We start from the raw sequence: 17295 nt of genomic DNA, 5'->3' as shown, positions 1-17295 counted from the left end.
AGAAAAAGTTTAAACGATTACATTGTTAAATGAAGTATTTAGTATGATTCCCTGCTGTGGTGACTGAGAGCAGACAAACGACCGCAAAGGGCTAAAATAGTTATCTTCTTTTGTTAGACATTTGGTAGACATCACAACCAAAAGAACGCAGCTCGACGAAAGTCGAACATCAGAATTGTTTAATATACTCTCTCATCATTTCTTTTTTTATACTCCTCGGAAAACAAATAAAGAATAATTGTTTTGATAGCAATCACTCGTTAACAGCGATTATTCCATTTCGAACATAAATTCAGTAACAAGATAATGACTTGCTCAATTATTTTCTTGTGCAACGTGGCGAACAAACGCGAAATCGTGGGAGCACAAATGCTTGTTTGACATGACAGGCCATACCATAGAATGAAGCCTTCTAATAGACGTGACTTTCCCCCAGCGGAATGAAGGCATAAGGGTGGGTTTAGACTAGTGATATATTCATGTGAAGAAATAAAGTCTGCTTCATTTAATATTGGAACAAATTCTTTTGCTCATTGTGGCGCTCCTAGTGGACGGATTTGGAAACTTTTTTCACCCACGTGTCGGGAAATTCATTACCTTCACCATGTATTTATGTCATAACACCAAACGATAGCATTTTGTAAACAACCGCCATGGAAGCCGAACGGAGAGATAAAATTGTGCACAGTTTTCTTTAAAATCCATTGTTGTCGGCATCTAAGCTAGCTAAACAGCTTAAAATGCCCAGAAATACCGTATGGCGTGTTATCAAGCAGTACAAGGAAACATTGACGACGGCTCGGAAGCCGCATTCGAAGCGTCGGAGTGGAACTGTCGACCGGAAACTGCGTGGGAAAGTCATCAAGGCCGTCAAGAGGAATCCCAATCTTTCAGACCGCGATTTGGCCAATAAATTCCAGGCCGCTCACAGTATGGTGCGACGAATTCGTCTCCGGGAAGGAATAAGGGCATTCCGAGCCAGCAAACAGCCAAATCGGACGCTGAAGCAGAACAATGTGGCCAGAATCCGTGCTCGAAAGCTGTACGACCAAGTGCTGACCAAGTTCGACGGATGTATTCTGATGGACGATGAGACCTACGTGAAGGCGGACTTTGGGCAAATCCCAGGTCAAAAATTTTATTTGGCGACGGCTCGGGGGGATGTACCTGCAAAATTTAAGTTCGTGTTCGCGGATAAATTCGCCCGCAAGTACATGATTTGGCAGGGGATATGCAGTTGTGGACAGAAAACCAAAGTCTTTCTCACTGACAAGACATTGACATCAGAAGTCTACAAAAAAGAGTGCCTACAGAAACGGATTCTGCCGTTTATTCGTGCCCACGACCGTCCAGTAATGTTTTGGCCGGACCTCGCAAGCTGCCATTACAGCAAAACGGTTATGGAATGGTACGCAACGAACGGGGTCAGCGTAATACCGAAGGACCTCAACCCCCCAAACTGCCCCCAGTTCCGGCCGATAGAGAAATTCTGGGCAATCACGAAGCGGAGGCTTAAGGCAAAGGGAAAACTTGTTAGGAACATGACTCAAATGAAGAACTGGTGGAATCAAATCGCCAAAACGGTGGACGAAAAGGGTGTGCGCCGCCTAATGTGCCGTATTACGGGAAAAGTACGAGAATTTCTTCGAAACAGCAATGAATATTTTTTTTAATTTTTTTTTATGAAAGAGTAAAGAAAATGCTACATTTGTATGAAAAACAAATTATGAATTCGTTAATAAATGACTGAACTACACGCAATTGTTTGTGTTCCAATATTAAATGAAGCAGACTTTATGATGAGATTTATAGAAATCGCATCAACCGTTTACACTAGTGTGAACTTCTATAATGAATATATTCATATTTTCGGTGAATTTATTTACCTGAAGAAGAACTGCATCCAACTTTAGTGATTTCTCACCAGTGAGAAATTCACAAGCGTTTACATATGCTGAATTTATTCAAGTTGTATATACCTCGAATAAGTGTATCATATTTATTCTCACCCGTTTACACCTATTTTCACGTGAATAAATCCATCTATAGCTATAGATCTCCCTAATGTAAACCCGCCAGAAGGTGAAATATCCCTATGTTCAGCACATTCCTGGTGACCTAAGCAGGTAGACACAGACCTCTGGATTTTTTTTTAATTTATATTCTTTATTGTAGACTTTCAGCCGTAGGCTGGTTCATCTCTTTATTTTGGATTTTATTTGCCCAAAGCAGCATTATGTTTAATATTAGAGATAGACATCCTGAGGATAGCTGAAAACGCTTCACGTAGGATGGGTGAAAAGTATCCAACTTGACCAAGAGATTTAATTTGAGACTTGTTTTTTTGCAATACTATTCCACTAGCGTGTATTCAGATCATTTGTTTAAACGATATTCGAAACACAATGAAATAACGAGCAAGCAGCGTTTCAAAGAACAATTTTCAAAAATCAGGAGTCATGGAAATAATGATCAGGAAAAAAATAAGGATGGGTAGCCTTAACCCTTAAATGCATGGTGATGTATTACTTCTTTACATGATTTCTGGCCGAGGCATTTTGATTGAATGTAATACTTTTCCGTTTACTGTTTTTGAAAGCATAGGCAGCCGTGCCAGTGTTCCGAGCTCTGCAATATAATTTTCTTACCCAATGTTAAAGTTGCTAAAACTTACATTATAGACCCATTAAACGTCAAAATAATGATTGTATTGATATCAACACAATTTTATTCTATTGATTTTCATGACATGAAACGCTATGACTCAGGAATAACATTTTATTGAGTGGTTTTTATAGCTGTTTCGATGATGTTGTCTGGCATCAGTGTCAAAAAAATAACGATGCTTTCACCAAACAAACAAAATCATTGCCGAAAATTGAAAAATGAAAATTTAACTTTCAGAGCACTAGCTGGAGTTTTCCGACGTTTTTCACTATACAGTGCAACATCAGATGAATATTTAATATCTTGTGAGTAATTAATTAGAGTTTGGTTGATATTACTTGATGGGAAGTGTGCGAAAACGATCATTTTCTTCACACTGTTTCGTAAAATTATTAACTTTCGGGCGAGGGATGTGGGAGGGAGATAAAAATGATGAGCACCGTTGTGGCAGTCATTTGTGGCTAGCTTCCACCTTCACCTTAAGGGTTAATCGAACCCCTAAATTGTGAAGGCTATCGAGAACCTAAAATATACTTTCCGATTACCTCAGCATTGAATATACTATACAATACTACACAAGTAAAACTCTATCTTTTCCGTCAGTTGATATTGTATATGAGTGCAACAAAAGGTAATAAAGAGGCAAATATATTTAATTTCTGCGTAAAACATCATCCATGCTTTGGGATGAATTTTGGCTCACCAAATGATTGAAGTATAGAAGGAAAGGAGCATCGACTGGAATGTAATTTCAAACGACAACGACATAAACGGTGAGTCATAAGTGGTGGGACTAAATGAAAACATGGTTGGTAAATCATTTTTTTATATTCAACTAGCTGACCCGGCAAACTTCGTCCCGCCCAAAATTTGTTTTTTGTTATCAATACCATCAAACATTCACATTTTCTTACTATGAGCAAGTTCATGGGTCCAATCGCAGAACTGTTCATTGATTGATCGTTTAATCGACCCCGTTGAATTTACCTTTTACTATAAAATTCCTAGTATTTCTAACAAAACTCATCATTATAATATCAGATTATTTTCGTTCAAGATTTTTCAACCACTTACAAATGACATGTTCCTCCGTTACATGGAATAAGTGTTTTATACACAAAATACGATAGAATAAAACAGCCATAAATCGGACTATTTCTTCCTCGAGTTCTGCTCTTATCAACACATCCGGCGATCCTTTTTTTGGTATAGATTTTCCGAATTTTCCCTTTTTTCTTCAGAGTTTTCCGAAAATTTTCAATTGTCATGTCTGGAGGGGTGTCATACAATCATAGAAACATTTCTCATACCCAAAAACCCTCACATTCCAAATTGTGCTTGATTAGTTCTCGAGTTATGCAGAAATTTGTATTCTATGGCAACCCTTCCCCCCTCAGAAAGGTGGGAGGAGTGTTGAACCACCTTAGAAATGTTTCTTGCCCCCTAAAACTTCCCCACGCCAAATTTGGTTTCATTTGGTTGGTTAATTCTCGTGTAATGCAGAAATTTTTGTTTCATTTGTATGGTAGTCCCCCCTAGAAGAGGGGGGAGGGTATCTAACCACCATAAAAGCATTTATTGCACCCTAAAATCTCCATATGCCAAATTTCGTTTCATTTGCTTGATTAATTGCCGAGTAATGTAGAAATTTGTGTTTCATGTGTTTCATGTGAGTCTAACCACCATAGAAACATTTATTGCATCATAATACCTAAACATGCCCAATTTCGTTTCATTTGCTTGAATAATTCTCGAGTAATGCAGAAATTTGTGTTTAATATGTATTGCAGACGTCAACTTTCTATTATTATATTTATATACATGCAAATATTAATCTTTAATCTATATATATAAAAATCTCGTGTCACGATGTTTGTTACCGAACTCCTCCGAAACGGCTCGACCGATTTTGATGAAATTATACTCAAAATACTTGGTAGGTATGAGAATAGGTTGTAAACTATATATGATACCGGTAGGATACCGATAACCATATATTTAATACCGAATAGGGTGGCTCTATGCAGAAAAAAAGATCTGGATATTTTTTTTCAAAAATTTGACTTCATACCATACATATAACCTTAAATTTTGACCCCAATTCCCTATTTTTAATTGCGATTTTATTATTTTTGTGTCAAAAATATTCTAATAATTTAACCGTTGTTCGTTTTTTCAACAGAACGAATTTATTTAAGTTGTTCAATGACTGATAGCGTAACGCCCGATTCATTGAACATCCATCTACAAATACACAAGTAACATCAATTCATCTAAAGCAGGGAGCATCTCCGACGAGCTGGAAACCTTTTTGAATGAGCACAATGAGTTATCGAAATTCTTCAAATCACATTTGCTCGGATTACAAAATGACAATCATGCTATTGCCATCAACCCTGATAAAACATCAGCTGGAGAGTACGTGTGTAGATCCAAAGCACAAGCGCTGCTGGAATCATGATAGCACGGTGACACGAGAAATTTAATGCGAAGAAAAAACAATAATCTGGAATTCATCGTTGACACACACCGTTCATACGACCCTCGCTATGTTCTTCTTCAATGGCACTAACGTTCCCAAGGTTTGCCTTTTCAACGTAGTGCTACTTGCGTCATTTTTATTAGTAAATAGTTGAGATTTCTATGACGAACAATACGCCTTGAATGTATTCTGGAGTGGCAAGCTCAAGAATACGCGTGACTACAATGCAAGTCAGAAGGGTTTCTTTAACGAAAAATCTTTTGCATAAACATTAGACCAATGAGACCCCGTCAGAGATACTTAATTTATTATGATCATCATTTCTCATTTTGATTTAATATTTATGAACATGCAACGAAACAAACAGAGGGCGCGCTCGAAGGATTTTTATGTTATGTTTATCATATGGTGATTTGACATGGTCAAGAAACGCCAATTCAAGATATCGTAAGCTGTGCCAACAATTTATGGTCGACATATACGCGAAGGTAGAGATTGAACGACTGCAATTCTTACTACACAATCAACAAAAGCGGTGCGAGGAATAATACATTCACTTGCGAGACACTATCATGAGCAACGCCGACACAGCTTTAGTTATAGCCAGGCCAAAGCGCAATGCATTGTCATGACATTGCGCGTGTGTTCAAACACAAAATGAAGTTCGATCGTATTCGTCCCCACATATTTTTGGTTGTATTCTGTTGAATGGAAAAAGCGCAATTTTGCATTCTGTTCAAGCTCAAGTCCAATCGAGTTGAGCAAATGTGACAACCTTGCCACGCAATTCGACGTAAACAACATTGGTCTCCATGTTCCATTTCTATGAAGCAAAAATAGTAATAGTTTCACGCAAAATTTAGCATTCAAACACATTCAAAACAAATTTAGCATCCAAACGAAATCGAATAATAATTTTCATTCAAATTTCAACAATTTAGAATTATTTCCGGAATTATGCCGATCAGATAGAGAGTAAATTGAACCACAAATACGGATGACTTATTTTGACCATTGTTTCGCGACAAGGCGAACGAATTTAAGAGTGTAAAAGTCGATTTCGATTGAATTGTAAAATCCGATCACTCATATGCATATATGAATATTGAGTTCTACAAATCGGTGAAGAGTAATAAAAACATCCATGAATAAAGAAAGCAATATGGCTGTGTTTCAAACCTAGATTACCGATGTGAATACTCCTCGATTGAATGACAGCGATAAAATAACGCGATTCCAAACAGGCCGATTAATCAGCTCCATTGAAGTTAGCTGGCGTATCGCTGTTTTCCAATTTATGAACGAGACCAAGCTGTTATAAACTAAGCCATGTTGAAAATCACATGCACGTATTTTCTAACAAGGAGACAGCAATAAATATTTATTTTCTATATTTCATTTTTTCTACTTTACGACAAACTTATATTACTTTTTTCAGTTGACGTTTAACTTTTAAGAGATCAAACATGTCAGTTACGTTAATGAAATACACCAAGAAACATCATATAACCTTTCGTTCAAATAATTTAATTCGTTTTTTTATCGGTCACATTCGATTTATTTTAAAGTTCGTTAAAATATTCAAACACACTTACAATACATTAGTGTGTTTTATTCAACACCCAAAATATTCACTAGAAATAATTTATTTGGCAGAACAACGTTTGCCTGGCCAGCTAGTATAGTATATTTTTTAATCCATAACCAACCACTTCAGTGTTTCCTTGGTAATAATTCTGAAACATCTCTACTGAGAAGACTGCTTGGTAAAGTCACAATCATTTATTTCGAAGGAAAAACAATGCTCTTATGAAAATTTAGTACACTTGACTTTACATATTTAGGGAAATCGAGTAAAATCGACATCCTAAAGATTTCCACATATTTCCAAGAGCTTTAATAATTCATCGACCAAGAACCTTTCTTAAACTCTACTCTTAAACCTCAATTAATGTTTTAGGTGAAACAAAAAGGAAACTGACACTCTATCGGGGTAAAACCGACACCTATAGAGAAACGAATGAAAATTTGTTACAATAAAATTTGTTAAAATTAACTAACAGACTATCCATATACTATGAGGACACTACGATGATACAATGATACGTAATTAAATTGCGAAGATTATGAATGATGAAAAAATCAAACAAAGGGCCTGGCCGGGTAAGGGAGTAAAAAGTGCCCCCAAACCAAATTACAAGCTGTGTGGCAAATATTGTAAAGGATATTAAATAAGAAAATTTGGCGGTTTATTTGAACCCCTATGTGGTTTGACGTAGGATCTATATTGAAAAACGTACTTTTTCGATTTCATTTCAATCAATCTAGAAAAGCCGTAAGAGCACATTTAAATATAAATTAGAGTAGTACTGAATCTCTAAATCCCAAAAAATTTTTTTTTCAGAATTTAAATATTTTTTTTAGTACTAAAATTTTTGATGAAATTGTTTTTTGATAATTTTTCTTGATACACCGTAGTAAGATGCACATTCAGTATTTTTTTCAAATTTTTATCTCGGATCTTTTGAGGATGGCGTGAAATAAACGAAAAAGTACGTTTTTCACTATAGATCCTACGTCAAACCACATAGGGGTTCAAATAAACCGCCAAAATTTCTTATTTAATATCCTTTACAATATTTGCCATACAGCTAGTGATTTGGTTTGGGGGCACTTTTTACTCCCTTACCCGGCCAGGCCCTTTATGTATTTCGACTGCAAGCAAAAGTTGTTGGTTTATTGGCCCTCATAGCTCTCTCTGCTGATATAGTCCAAGGTTTGCGCAACAAATGGTTCGGATTCCGGTCTAGAAATATTACGAAATATTACGATTATATTTTTCTCATTGAAAGGGTGTTTTACGTTGTTTTTTTTTGACAACTCAAAGGCCAGACGATGGATATCGGCAATAAGGATCTCATAGAAACGGTTCTAAGATCGAACTGGTGAGTGACAAACTCCCTTGTCCGAAGTAAATAGTTTTGATTTCAACTTGGGTGAGCATCCACTGGAGATGTGGCCGAAGAGTCTTTTTTTATTGACATGCCCTTCTCAACGTTGTTTGTGGCTGTTTTCAGCTGATTATCAATCCAACACTTTTTGTATTCCAAACTTAACAAGAATCATCTACAAATAATTAAGGACAAATTTTACCTGTCACTGAAATACAAACCACCACTCACGAGACGCGACACGGGACTAAGACACAACACTTATAGTCCTCACAAACATTAAACGGGTTAAAATTACCTCTTTCGTCGACCGGTTTCGGGCTCGATGTTGCCCTTCTACCGGAGGGTGTCCGATCCAAAATTAGGTGAAATACAAAGAAGAAGAAGAAGACAAACCAGGTGTTGGTTTCACCCTGACTAAAGGTGTCACATTTACCCCTAATGGATTCGAAATTTCAAAACAAAATTTTTGAGTATCAATATGCCATCAAACCACATACTGTCGCACAAAATACACTGATCAATGATCTAAAATTAAAATGAAGAGGCTCAATTTTTCCAGAATTTTCCGACTAAAAACACAATTTTATTATCTCCACGGAATGTCTCCTGTTGGCTGACCGGTTTTATTTTGTTGTCTGTTTTGACCACAAAGCGACTTCCGTAGCTGTAAAGTGACTCGAAACGTAACGATTGACAGATATGTACAGGGGACATAAAAAAATGCAGAAAATTGCATTCAGCTAGAAAAATCAGGAGATGTCGGTAATACCCACCAGGACCCGAAATCTTCGAAGACGAAAAATGAATATCGACTCTCCTCTCAGTCGCTTCGCTTTGACTAGTACTACTTCGGTAATCACCGTTTACATACATTGAATTGACTAGAAATGAATTGACGAGCGTGTAAGAACGAGGATGACTGATGAACTATTCTAGTCAATGATTATTCTAATTGACGTGACTCATGAATACAGATTCAACTGACTTCTATCCACACGTCTACTTCCTCCTGACACGAATCTCTTCACCCGTGTTCACAATCTTATTCTCACGTCCATATAAAGTGAAACGAAAACATGATTCATGATGCAAAAAAGTAGTAACACCATTAAGGGACGGTTTATTGTCAACCCACCGTGAACTCAAACCAACGATCTTAGTCAGTTATCAGGTATGCTATAAAGCTTCTCGCTTTAGTATTAGTAAATAGCGTGCAAAATAGCGTTCAGTTTGGGAGGAATTCTAAACAAATTTTCAGTTCACCTTTTCTCCGAATTCAATTTTGTAAAAAAAAACATACAGAAAAACTGGTTTATTACAACAAAATTCAAATATGTAAGTGGTTCTAAACACAACATTGCTGGCTGTTTTATATGTGTGACTAATTTTCGTGTACGATACAAAGAAAATCTAGCTCACATGTAGTATATGTCAAACCACGTTGAACTCATACATCGATACATGCATACGTGATACATGAGAGAGAGAAAAGATTTTTTTTTTCTGTATTATAGTGACTTTCAACTCATTTGGCTGATTCGTCACTTCTACTTCCATTTTTGGAAGAATGTCGGGAGCGAGAATTGAACTCGTGACCTTTAGCGTGAGAGGCATGGATGTTACCACTACGCCTCCACAGAAAAGAATTTATTTTGAGGGGAGTCACTCCGAAATGCAATAAAGTCCATTTGACGGGGAAGAATGAAATGAGATAGTCGAGTTGTAGAGGGAGATAACGACTAAACGCCCGACTTACTGTTCAGTCATGTTGACGGAGAAACTGCATGAAGAAGCCAAAATTCATTTAAATTTTAATACGAAGGGGAATTACGCCGTTGGGCGTCGCGCACATTCCAAAAGTTTCATCTTCCAACAGGATGGAGCGAAGCCTCATACCGCCGATGAAACGTTGTTGTTTCTGCGTAGAGTTTTCAAAGGTCGCATCATATCCAATCGTCTTCCTGCTCTGTTTAACTGTGGATGGAATTGGCTGCCGTATAGTCCGGATTTAAGTCCGCTCGATTACTTCCTCTGGGGGTACGTGAAGGACCGTTACTATGTTAATAAGCCACAAAATTTGGAGGTACTTAAAGAAGAAATAACTCGGCCGCTTCTGGTCAATCGTCTGCTTCAAACGGTCAAGCTGCTCACAATAGAGAACCGAGTTGAGGGTCTGGTTACAGTTGAGCAGCTCATAGTGGATGATTCCCTTCCAATCCCACCAAACACACAGCAAAACCTTCCTGACCGTCAATAATGGCTTGGCGATGGTTTGGGTCGGATCACCGCACTTCGACCACGACTTTTTTCGCTTTAGGTTGTCGTACGTGATCCACTTTTCATCACCAGTCACCTTTTTCTTCAAAAATGGGTCGAGTTCGTTCCGTTTCAGCAGTGCATCGCAGGCGTTGATTCGGTCTAAAAGATTTTTTTGCCTCACCTCGTGTGGCACCCATACATCCAACTTTTTTTGGAATCCAATCTTCTGCAAATTGTTCCAAACGGTTTTATGGTCTATACCCAGTTCCTGGCCAATCGAGCGAGTGCTCACATGCCGGTCTACTTGGATGAATTCAACGATTTTATCGGTTTCCACGACGATTGGCACACCAGTACGAGGCGTATCTTCGACAGCCACTACACCAGAACGAAATCGAACGAACCAACGCTGTGCTGTGCGAATCGTTACAGTATCGGATCCATAAACTACACGATTTTTTTCGGCCGCCTTCGTTGCAGTTTTACCTCGCAGGTAGTAAAAACGTAAAATATGGCGAATTTCTTGCTTGTTGGCTCCATTTTTGACGCGTTATAACTTGAGACTGAAAAAGACAATCACAACACTGTCAAAACGACACTTGTAGCACAGATTGTCGTCTTTAAATAGCCGTATAGTATGACCCGATGCGATAAGTACAACACAAGATATGTTGAACCCTCCTGTACTCGCGTGCAAAATCATAACACGTATACTCGCGCACGGTGTCACAGACCGAAAATTGAACTTCTCTGTAATAATGCCATTGTGTATTTTTCAGGCTTTATTGGCATTTATTTGAAGAAGAGGACATGATTAAATGAAAAAACTCCAAAAAAAATGTTTTCTTCATCTTTATTATGTTTTAATAGTCATTTAATTCAGCATCCTCAAAACAGAGTAATGTTTAATACAAATAACAAAATTCGAATTTTTCTCTGTTATTAATTAAAAGTAAGCAACTGAATATAATTTATGGAAGTATAAAGAGCTATAAAACAACATAAAATCGTATTAATCGATTGTGGTTTCATTGGAGTAAGAATCAGAACATAGCATAACTGCATGCTCGAAACATACATATTTTTTACATTTCATGCAGTTGTTGCGTATTTTTCGGGTCTTTTATCAAAGAGAAGAATGTATAACGACCATCTAGATAATTACCAGATGATAAAGGTTCTGGAATATAAAGTTTGTATATTTCTAATATTCTTTGTCTGTGTATTCTTGGTAAACTAAGAAGTAATGCTTTTTTTTAGATAGGGCTTAAAAAGATGATATTAAAGGATTTCTAGGAACGTCCTTTTTTCTTGTTTTCTTGTCGATATTGTCCATTATAAAAAAATATCTCCGAAACTGTAACTGTTAAAAATTACCATAATCCACCGATTAGTTTATAGTTTACTGTTTACAATTCTTCCACAAGTGAAATTCTTTCACATTTGTGTACATGTATGACCATTATATTTAGCAAATAACTATACGAAAGTCAAACATTTATATTTTACTTTTGAACGCATGAATCTAACGACGAATATATCGACGAATAGTTAATATAAGAATCCGTTCAATCCAGTTACAAAAGGGACTGAAATCAAATGAGAATGGTCCGGTAATGATATTATGCATTATATTCAATAAATATTCCACGCCACTAACATTAATTTATACATTTCATTGAACAATATTTTAAAATAAGAAAAAGGTTCTTGTCCAAAAAAGTTACACCTATACTCGCGTCGGTGTGTCAGACCGAAAGTGTTAAAAAAGTGATACACGTCTCTTTTGTACCAACACATGCGATACGCTAAACGATGACGAACGACGAATAACGAAGCTAGAGAGAATCGTAAAGTCGTAGTGTTGATATTTTCTGAGAAATGAATGAATTATTGATTTCTCGGTCTGACAGACCAATGCGCGAGTATAGGAGTGTGAAGTGTTGCCATATATTGACAATATACGACATTTCTTTTTCCCCAACCCAATACATTTAAAAAGAAACCATACATTTACAAAATAAATTCGATCGATGAACAAACCCTACAAGAACGAAAGCGAAAAATGGAAGCTTTGTTTTTATTAGAATAGCACATCTAGCTCAACAAATATTCTCAATTTCCCCTGAATGTGGCATGAGTATCGTTCCACTTACAAAGCAAAGCTGAAAGTTCTACGAATATTATTTCTATTTCTCGAACAATGTAAACAAATTCACGAAAAGAAAAAATCCATACAAATATTGTGGTTTGGCCAACAAAACAGAATGAGTGGGAACATTTTATCACTTTGATGCATCTAAAAAATACAATCCAGCAAATTCCGAGGAAAATAGATACACTAAGACCACTCAGTGTGGCACGATTGATGGGGGCACTCACCACAGCTGCTGCCACTACCGCTGGGCACATCTACGAAAACCTGCCATATGTTGCGGCTTTTCCGGCTGCAGTCAACCACCGTCCAAAATATAGCGGGAGTCTGTCTGGCCGGCAGATAACTTTTCCAGCATAAGATCGGAGGTGGGAGTGAAAAAATGCACTTCGATAGCCATTTCTCTTCCTGACGCTGACGTTAGCAGTGCGCATTTATCAACTATCACGACAGGAAGACGGTCGGTCGGATCTGCCAGTCAGCGCACTTCGTCAGGAGAGAGTAAATTTTCCATCCATCCTAAGTTGTGTGCCAGCGTGCGAACAGCTTTTCATTTATAACGAATTCTTTTTGTGGTGGTGGGTGACTATTTCCCTACACTATTCGCTGTATTTCGTGAACTTTCCGCCGCAATTTATATCCGTATATTGCTCCAAAATGTTATTCAGTACATGAAAATGGTCATCAGTGAATAAAATTAAAATTAACTTAAAAGTTTCAAGAATAGACGTAGATGAAACAAAACCTGCGAACGGTAACGAATTACTGAATAGGGCTAAGATGACAAGTCCTATGTGTCAATCAGATTGGACGACAGGACTTCCATTCCCTCAATTATCGTAAGCAAGGCACGTAGACGTAGCTGTCAGCCAACCAATATCCTTAGTGCGATATCAAACAAAGTTTCACGTTTTCACTCTTGTACAAGATGTCATTCTTTTTCGTGTATCATTTTTCACTCTGGTAGTCAAACACAATAACGTAGATTGACAATTTTTGGATTGGGTTCGTTCCATAAGTTGATTGGATGCATTACAGATGGTATCCTTACCTTAGTATCTATTCTACGTGAATCGAATAAAAGTATTCGCACAGAAATCTGTTTAGTTCTAGCAGTGTTTCATCTAGCAGAAATACAAAATCCTGTTAACATAATATATACTTGTTAGAAATACAATTCAAGTTATCGTCTCGCAAACTATGTCTTCTTGCGTGGTTACTTTTGACAATTTAGTTTTCAATGTTTTCCAAGAGAAATATTTCTAGAGTTTATATTTAGAATTTATATTATAAAACTTATGGCTTCGTATCACATTTTAAATTACACAAACACTTTTTAGTATAAAATCAGATAGTTCCAAAAAAAAATTCTATGATTTAATGTGCGCAGAAATTTTTCACATGTATGGGTATAAAGGTTAAACGAGCAGCGGCATATATTAGGCAAATTTGCCTTCCGTTGTTATCCATAAAATATACTGAATGCCTGTCGTTAATTCTGAGTAAAAATGAGATAATTTATCATTTTCTACTGAAGTATCAAATTTTTACATCTCACAAATGTCAAATGGTTTCATTGTGAAATTTCTGCTAGAAAACGAGCTAGGTTAAATTCGAGTTTAATAATATCGGCTTGCACGTAATAGAGATTAAAGACACCCGCGAATTCGTTTATAATCCAGACGACTGATTCCGTCACCCGGGGGGCTGGTGATGCCCATGTGGGCAACATAAATCGAGGATGAAATCTTCGCTTTTGATGGAAAAAGCGCAAATAAAAGCTTGAGGCCTCGGTTCGGTGTAATATGATCCTGGATCTATAATTCATTACACTGATGTGAATTGCATTCTGGTACGCGACTGTTTTGGATGTGCTTGGAGATTTATGTTTACATCGTTATCCTTTAGACCTGTGTGTATTTCATTAGGACCGTCTGGTGCCTATAATAGAACATTCGTTGATTTCATGGCGATGAAATAGACGCATATTTAGTCAATTCACACGTTTCGTGATATATGTTGTGAATAATTCACGAACATGACCGATATAATGTGTGCCTTGAAAAGTATGCTAATGCGAATATGTAGGGTGTCTGTAGAAGTGCTGTTATGAATCAATTTCACTAATTTTTACTGACATCTGATTTTTCCGTCTCCATACGAGATGCACAATACACAGAGGCAAAGGTAAAGGCTTCAATTCAGCAAACAACAAGAGAACTTAAATGTCCATATGACGAGAGAAAATTTGTATGTTTCGTTCGATTACATTTCCTACTGCTGCTAGCACAGAAAAAAACTCTGAACGAGCCCTTTCATAATCGCAGAGCCTCCGGAGTATGCAAATTCATGCATAATATGCAAATCGTTTCGGTATTAAAACTTTAATATGCGTATGCATTATTCAGTTTCCAATTACAGTGATTTCCAAGGCTCCCAATGGAAGTGGTCCTTCATAATACTCATGCTAGCCACATCGGAATATGCGTAGGGGAACCGCGGGTAATATGGACAGGTGGTTGATTTGTATAGTTACGTTTTGAATTTCAGATTTCTGTTAATGAGAACTCCTTCTACATGTTATCTATTTATATATATATATATATATATATATATATATATATATATAAATGGATTTCTGTCTGTCTGCGTGTCTGTCTGTCTGTCTGTCTGTCTGATTCTTATGGACTCGGAAACTACTGAACCAATCGACATGAAAATTGGTATATAGGGGTTTTTGGGAACGGGGAAGGTTTTCGTGATAGTTTGAGACCCCTCCCCCCTCTCTAAGGGGGGGCTGCCATACAAATTAAACACAAATTTCTACATTACTCAGGAATTAATCATGCAAATGAAACCAAATAAAGAATATTAAGGTTTTAGGATGCAATAAATGTTTCTATGGTGGTTAGACTCTCCACCCCTTTCTCTAAGGGCGAGTCTGCCATACAAGTGAAACACAAATTTCTGCATTTCTCGAGAATTAATCAAGCAAATGAAACCAAATTAGGCATATGGAGGTTTTTGGGTGAAATAAATGTTTCTATGGTGGTTAGGCTCTCCACCTCCTCTCTTAGGGTGGGCTGTCATACAAATGAAAAACAAATTTCTGCATGACTCGAGAACTAATCAAGCACAATTTGGGATGGGAGGGTTTTTGGGTATGAGAAATGTTTCTATAATGGTATGACACCTCTCCCTCCTCTGGAAAGAATATTTTTATGGGATCCCCATCCCATAAAAATATTACACATATTTCAACCAAAAACATTCCAACATTCCTCTGAAGGAAAAAAGGAAAATTCGGAAAACTAAATTCCCATATGCTCTACAGTTACATGGTGACAAGTGCTGTTAGTCCGTTTGATGTTTGTGCAAGCGAAATTGATCTTTGTTCGAAACTGGAAATGGATTTTAATGTGATGAAACTCACTCCTATATCTTCTTCTATCCATACGAAAAAAAAGGATCGCCGGATGTGTTGATAAGAACAGAACTCGAGGAAGGAATTTTCCGATTTAGGGCTGTCTTTATTCTATCATATTTTCTGTATAAAACATTTATTCCATGTAACGGAGAAACATGTTATTTGCAAGTGGTTGAAAAATCTTGAACGAGAATTATGTCTTAAAATAATCTGATATTATAATGTTGAGTTTTGTTAGAAATACTAGGAATTTTATAGTAAAAGGTAAATACAACGGGGTTGAATACAAGGTCAATCAATGATGCGATTGGACCCATGAACTTGCTCATAGTAAGAAAACGTGAATGTTTGAAGGTATTGATAAAAAAAACAAATTTTGGGCGGGACGAAGTTTGCCGGGTCAGCGAGTATTATAATATTTAAGCCACCCTATGGCTATGAATACTGATCAAAAGATGCCCTGCGTCTATAAATGGAAATCAAATCGCCAAATGTGGACTGTTTAGAAGCTGACTGGAACCAAAAGCAAAATAATCGAGGATCTGTTTGTTTATACTGCTGGAAAGCATGATACCACCTCTAAGTGGATTAATTCGATTTTTTCATCATTTGACAGACATTCGTGATGAGTTCAGACTTTGGTTGAATCAAATTATTCCTCTCGCGATCGATAAACCTCTACGCTTTATATATTACAAACCTGTCCATATTACCCCCACTATATGTCCATCGAAAAAAATTTTGTATGTTTTAATTTCAGTTAAAAACATTGAAAAACCCTTTTTTGTAAAATATTTGGCCAATTAGGTAGAGAAACAGTATATTGAATTGCAAGAAACTACATCAAAGTTCTGGGAAACATGAATTTCCAAAGATATAATTGAAGTTCTTCTTAACATGTCCGTTTTACCCCCACCTCCCCTATGTGGAATCGTCTGTGTAACAGCGGTCGTTTCGTGTTTTTACATGTTCTACAATTGAGATGACCAACAATAGGTTAGCACGGAAAAGATAGAGATGGTTAAGGAAGACTAGATATGAACTTTATAGTGTAGCTAAACACTGCACAACTCATACTACTTTTGGGTTTAAGAAATCATATGATATTAATCTGTTATGCTTGTACATACTAAATGTGACCTTACGTCTGCAGGGTGACACGATTAAAATTTGATGGAACAAAAATGTGTTAATGTTTTTATTTGAAAAAATCATCTTTTTTAAGCTGGAGTGCCCATCCAGGAGACCTCATTCAGTTGTACAAAACAACGATATTATCAGTGTTAGAAAATGGCAGTTTTTGCTTCCGATCAGCTGCCAGGATTCATATTCTCAAGCTGGAGAGAATACA

This window comes from Toxorhynchites rutilus, chromosome 2, assembly GCF_029784135.1.
Source record: "Toxorhynchites rutilus septentrionalis strain SRP chromosome 2, ASM2978413v1, whole genome shotgun sequence".
Classification (NCBI taxonomy): domain Eukaryota; kingdom Metazoa; phylum Arthropoda; class Insecta; order Diptera; family Culicidae; genus Toxorhynchites; species Toxorhynchites rutilus.
This window is presented reverse-complemented; position numbering follows the sequence as displayed.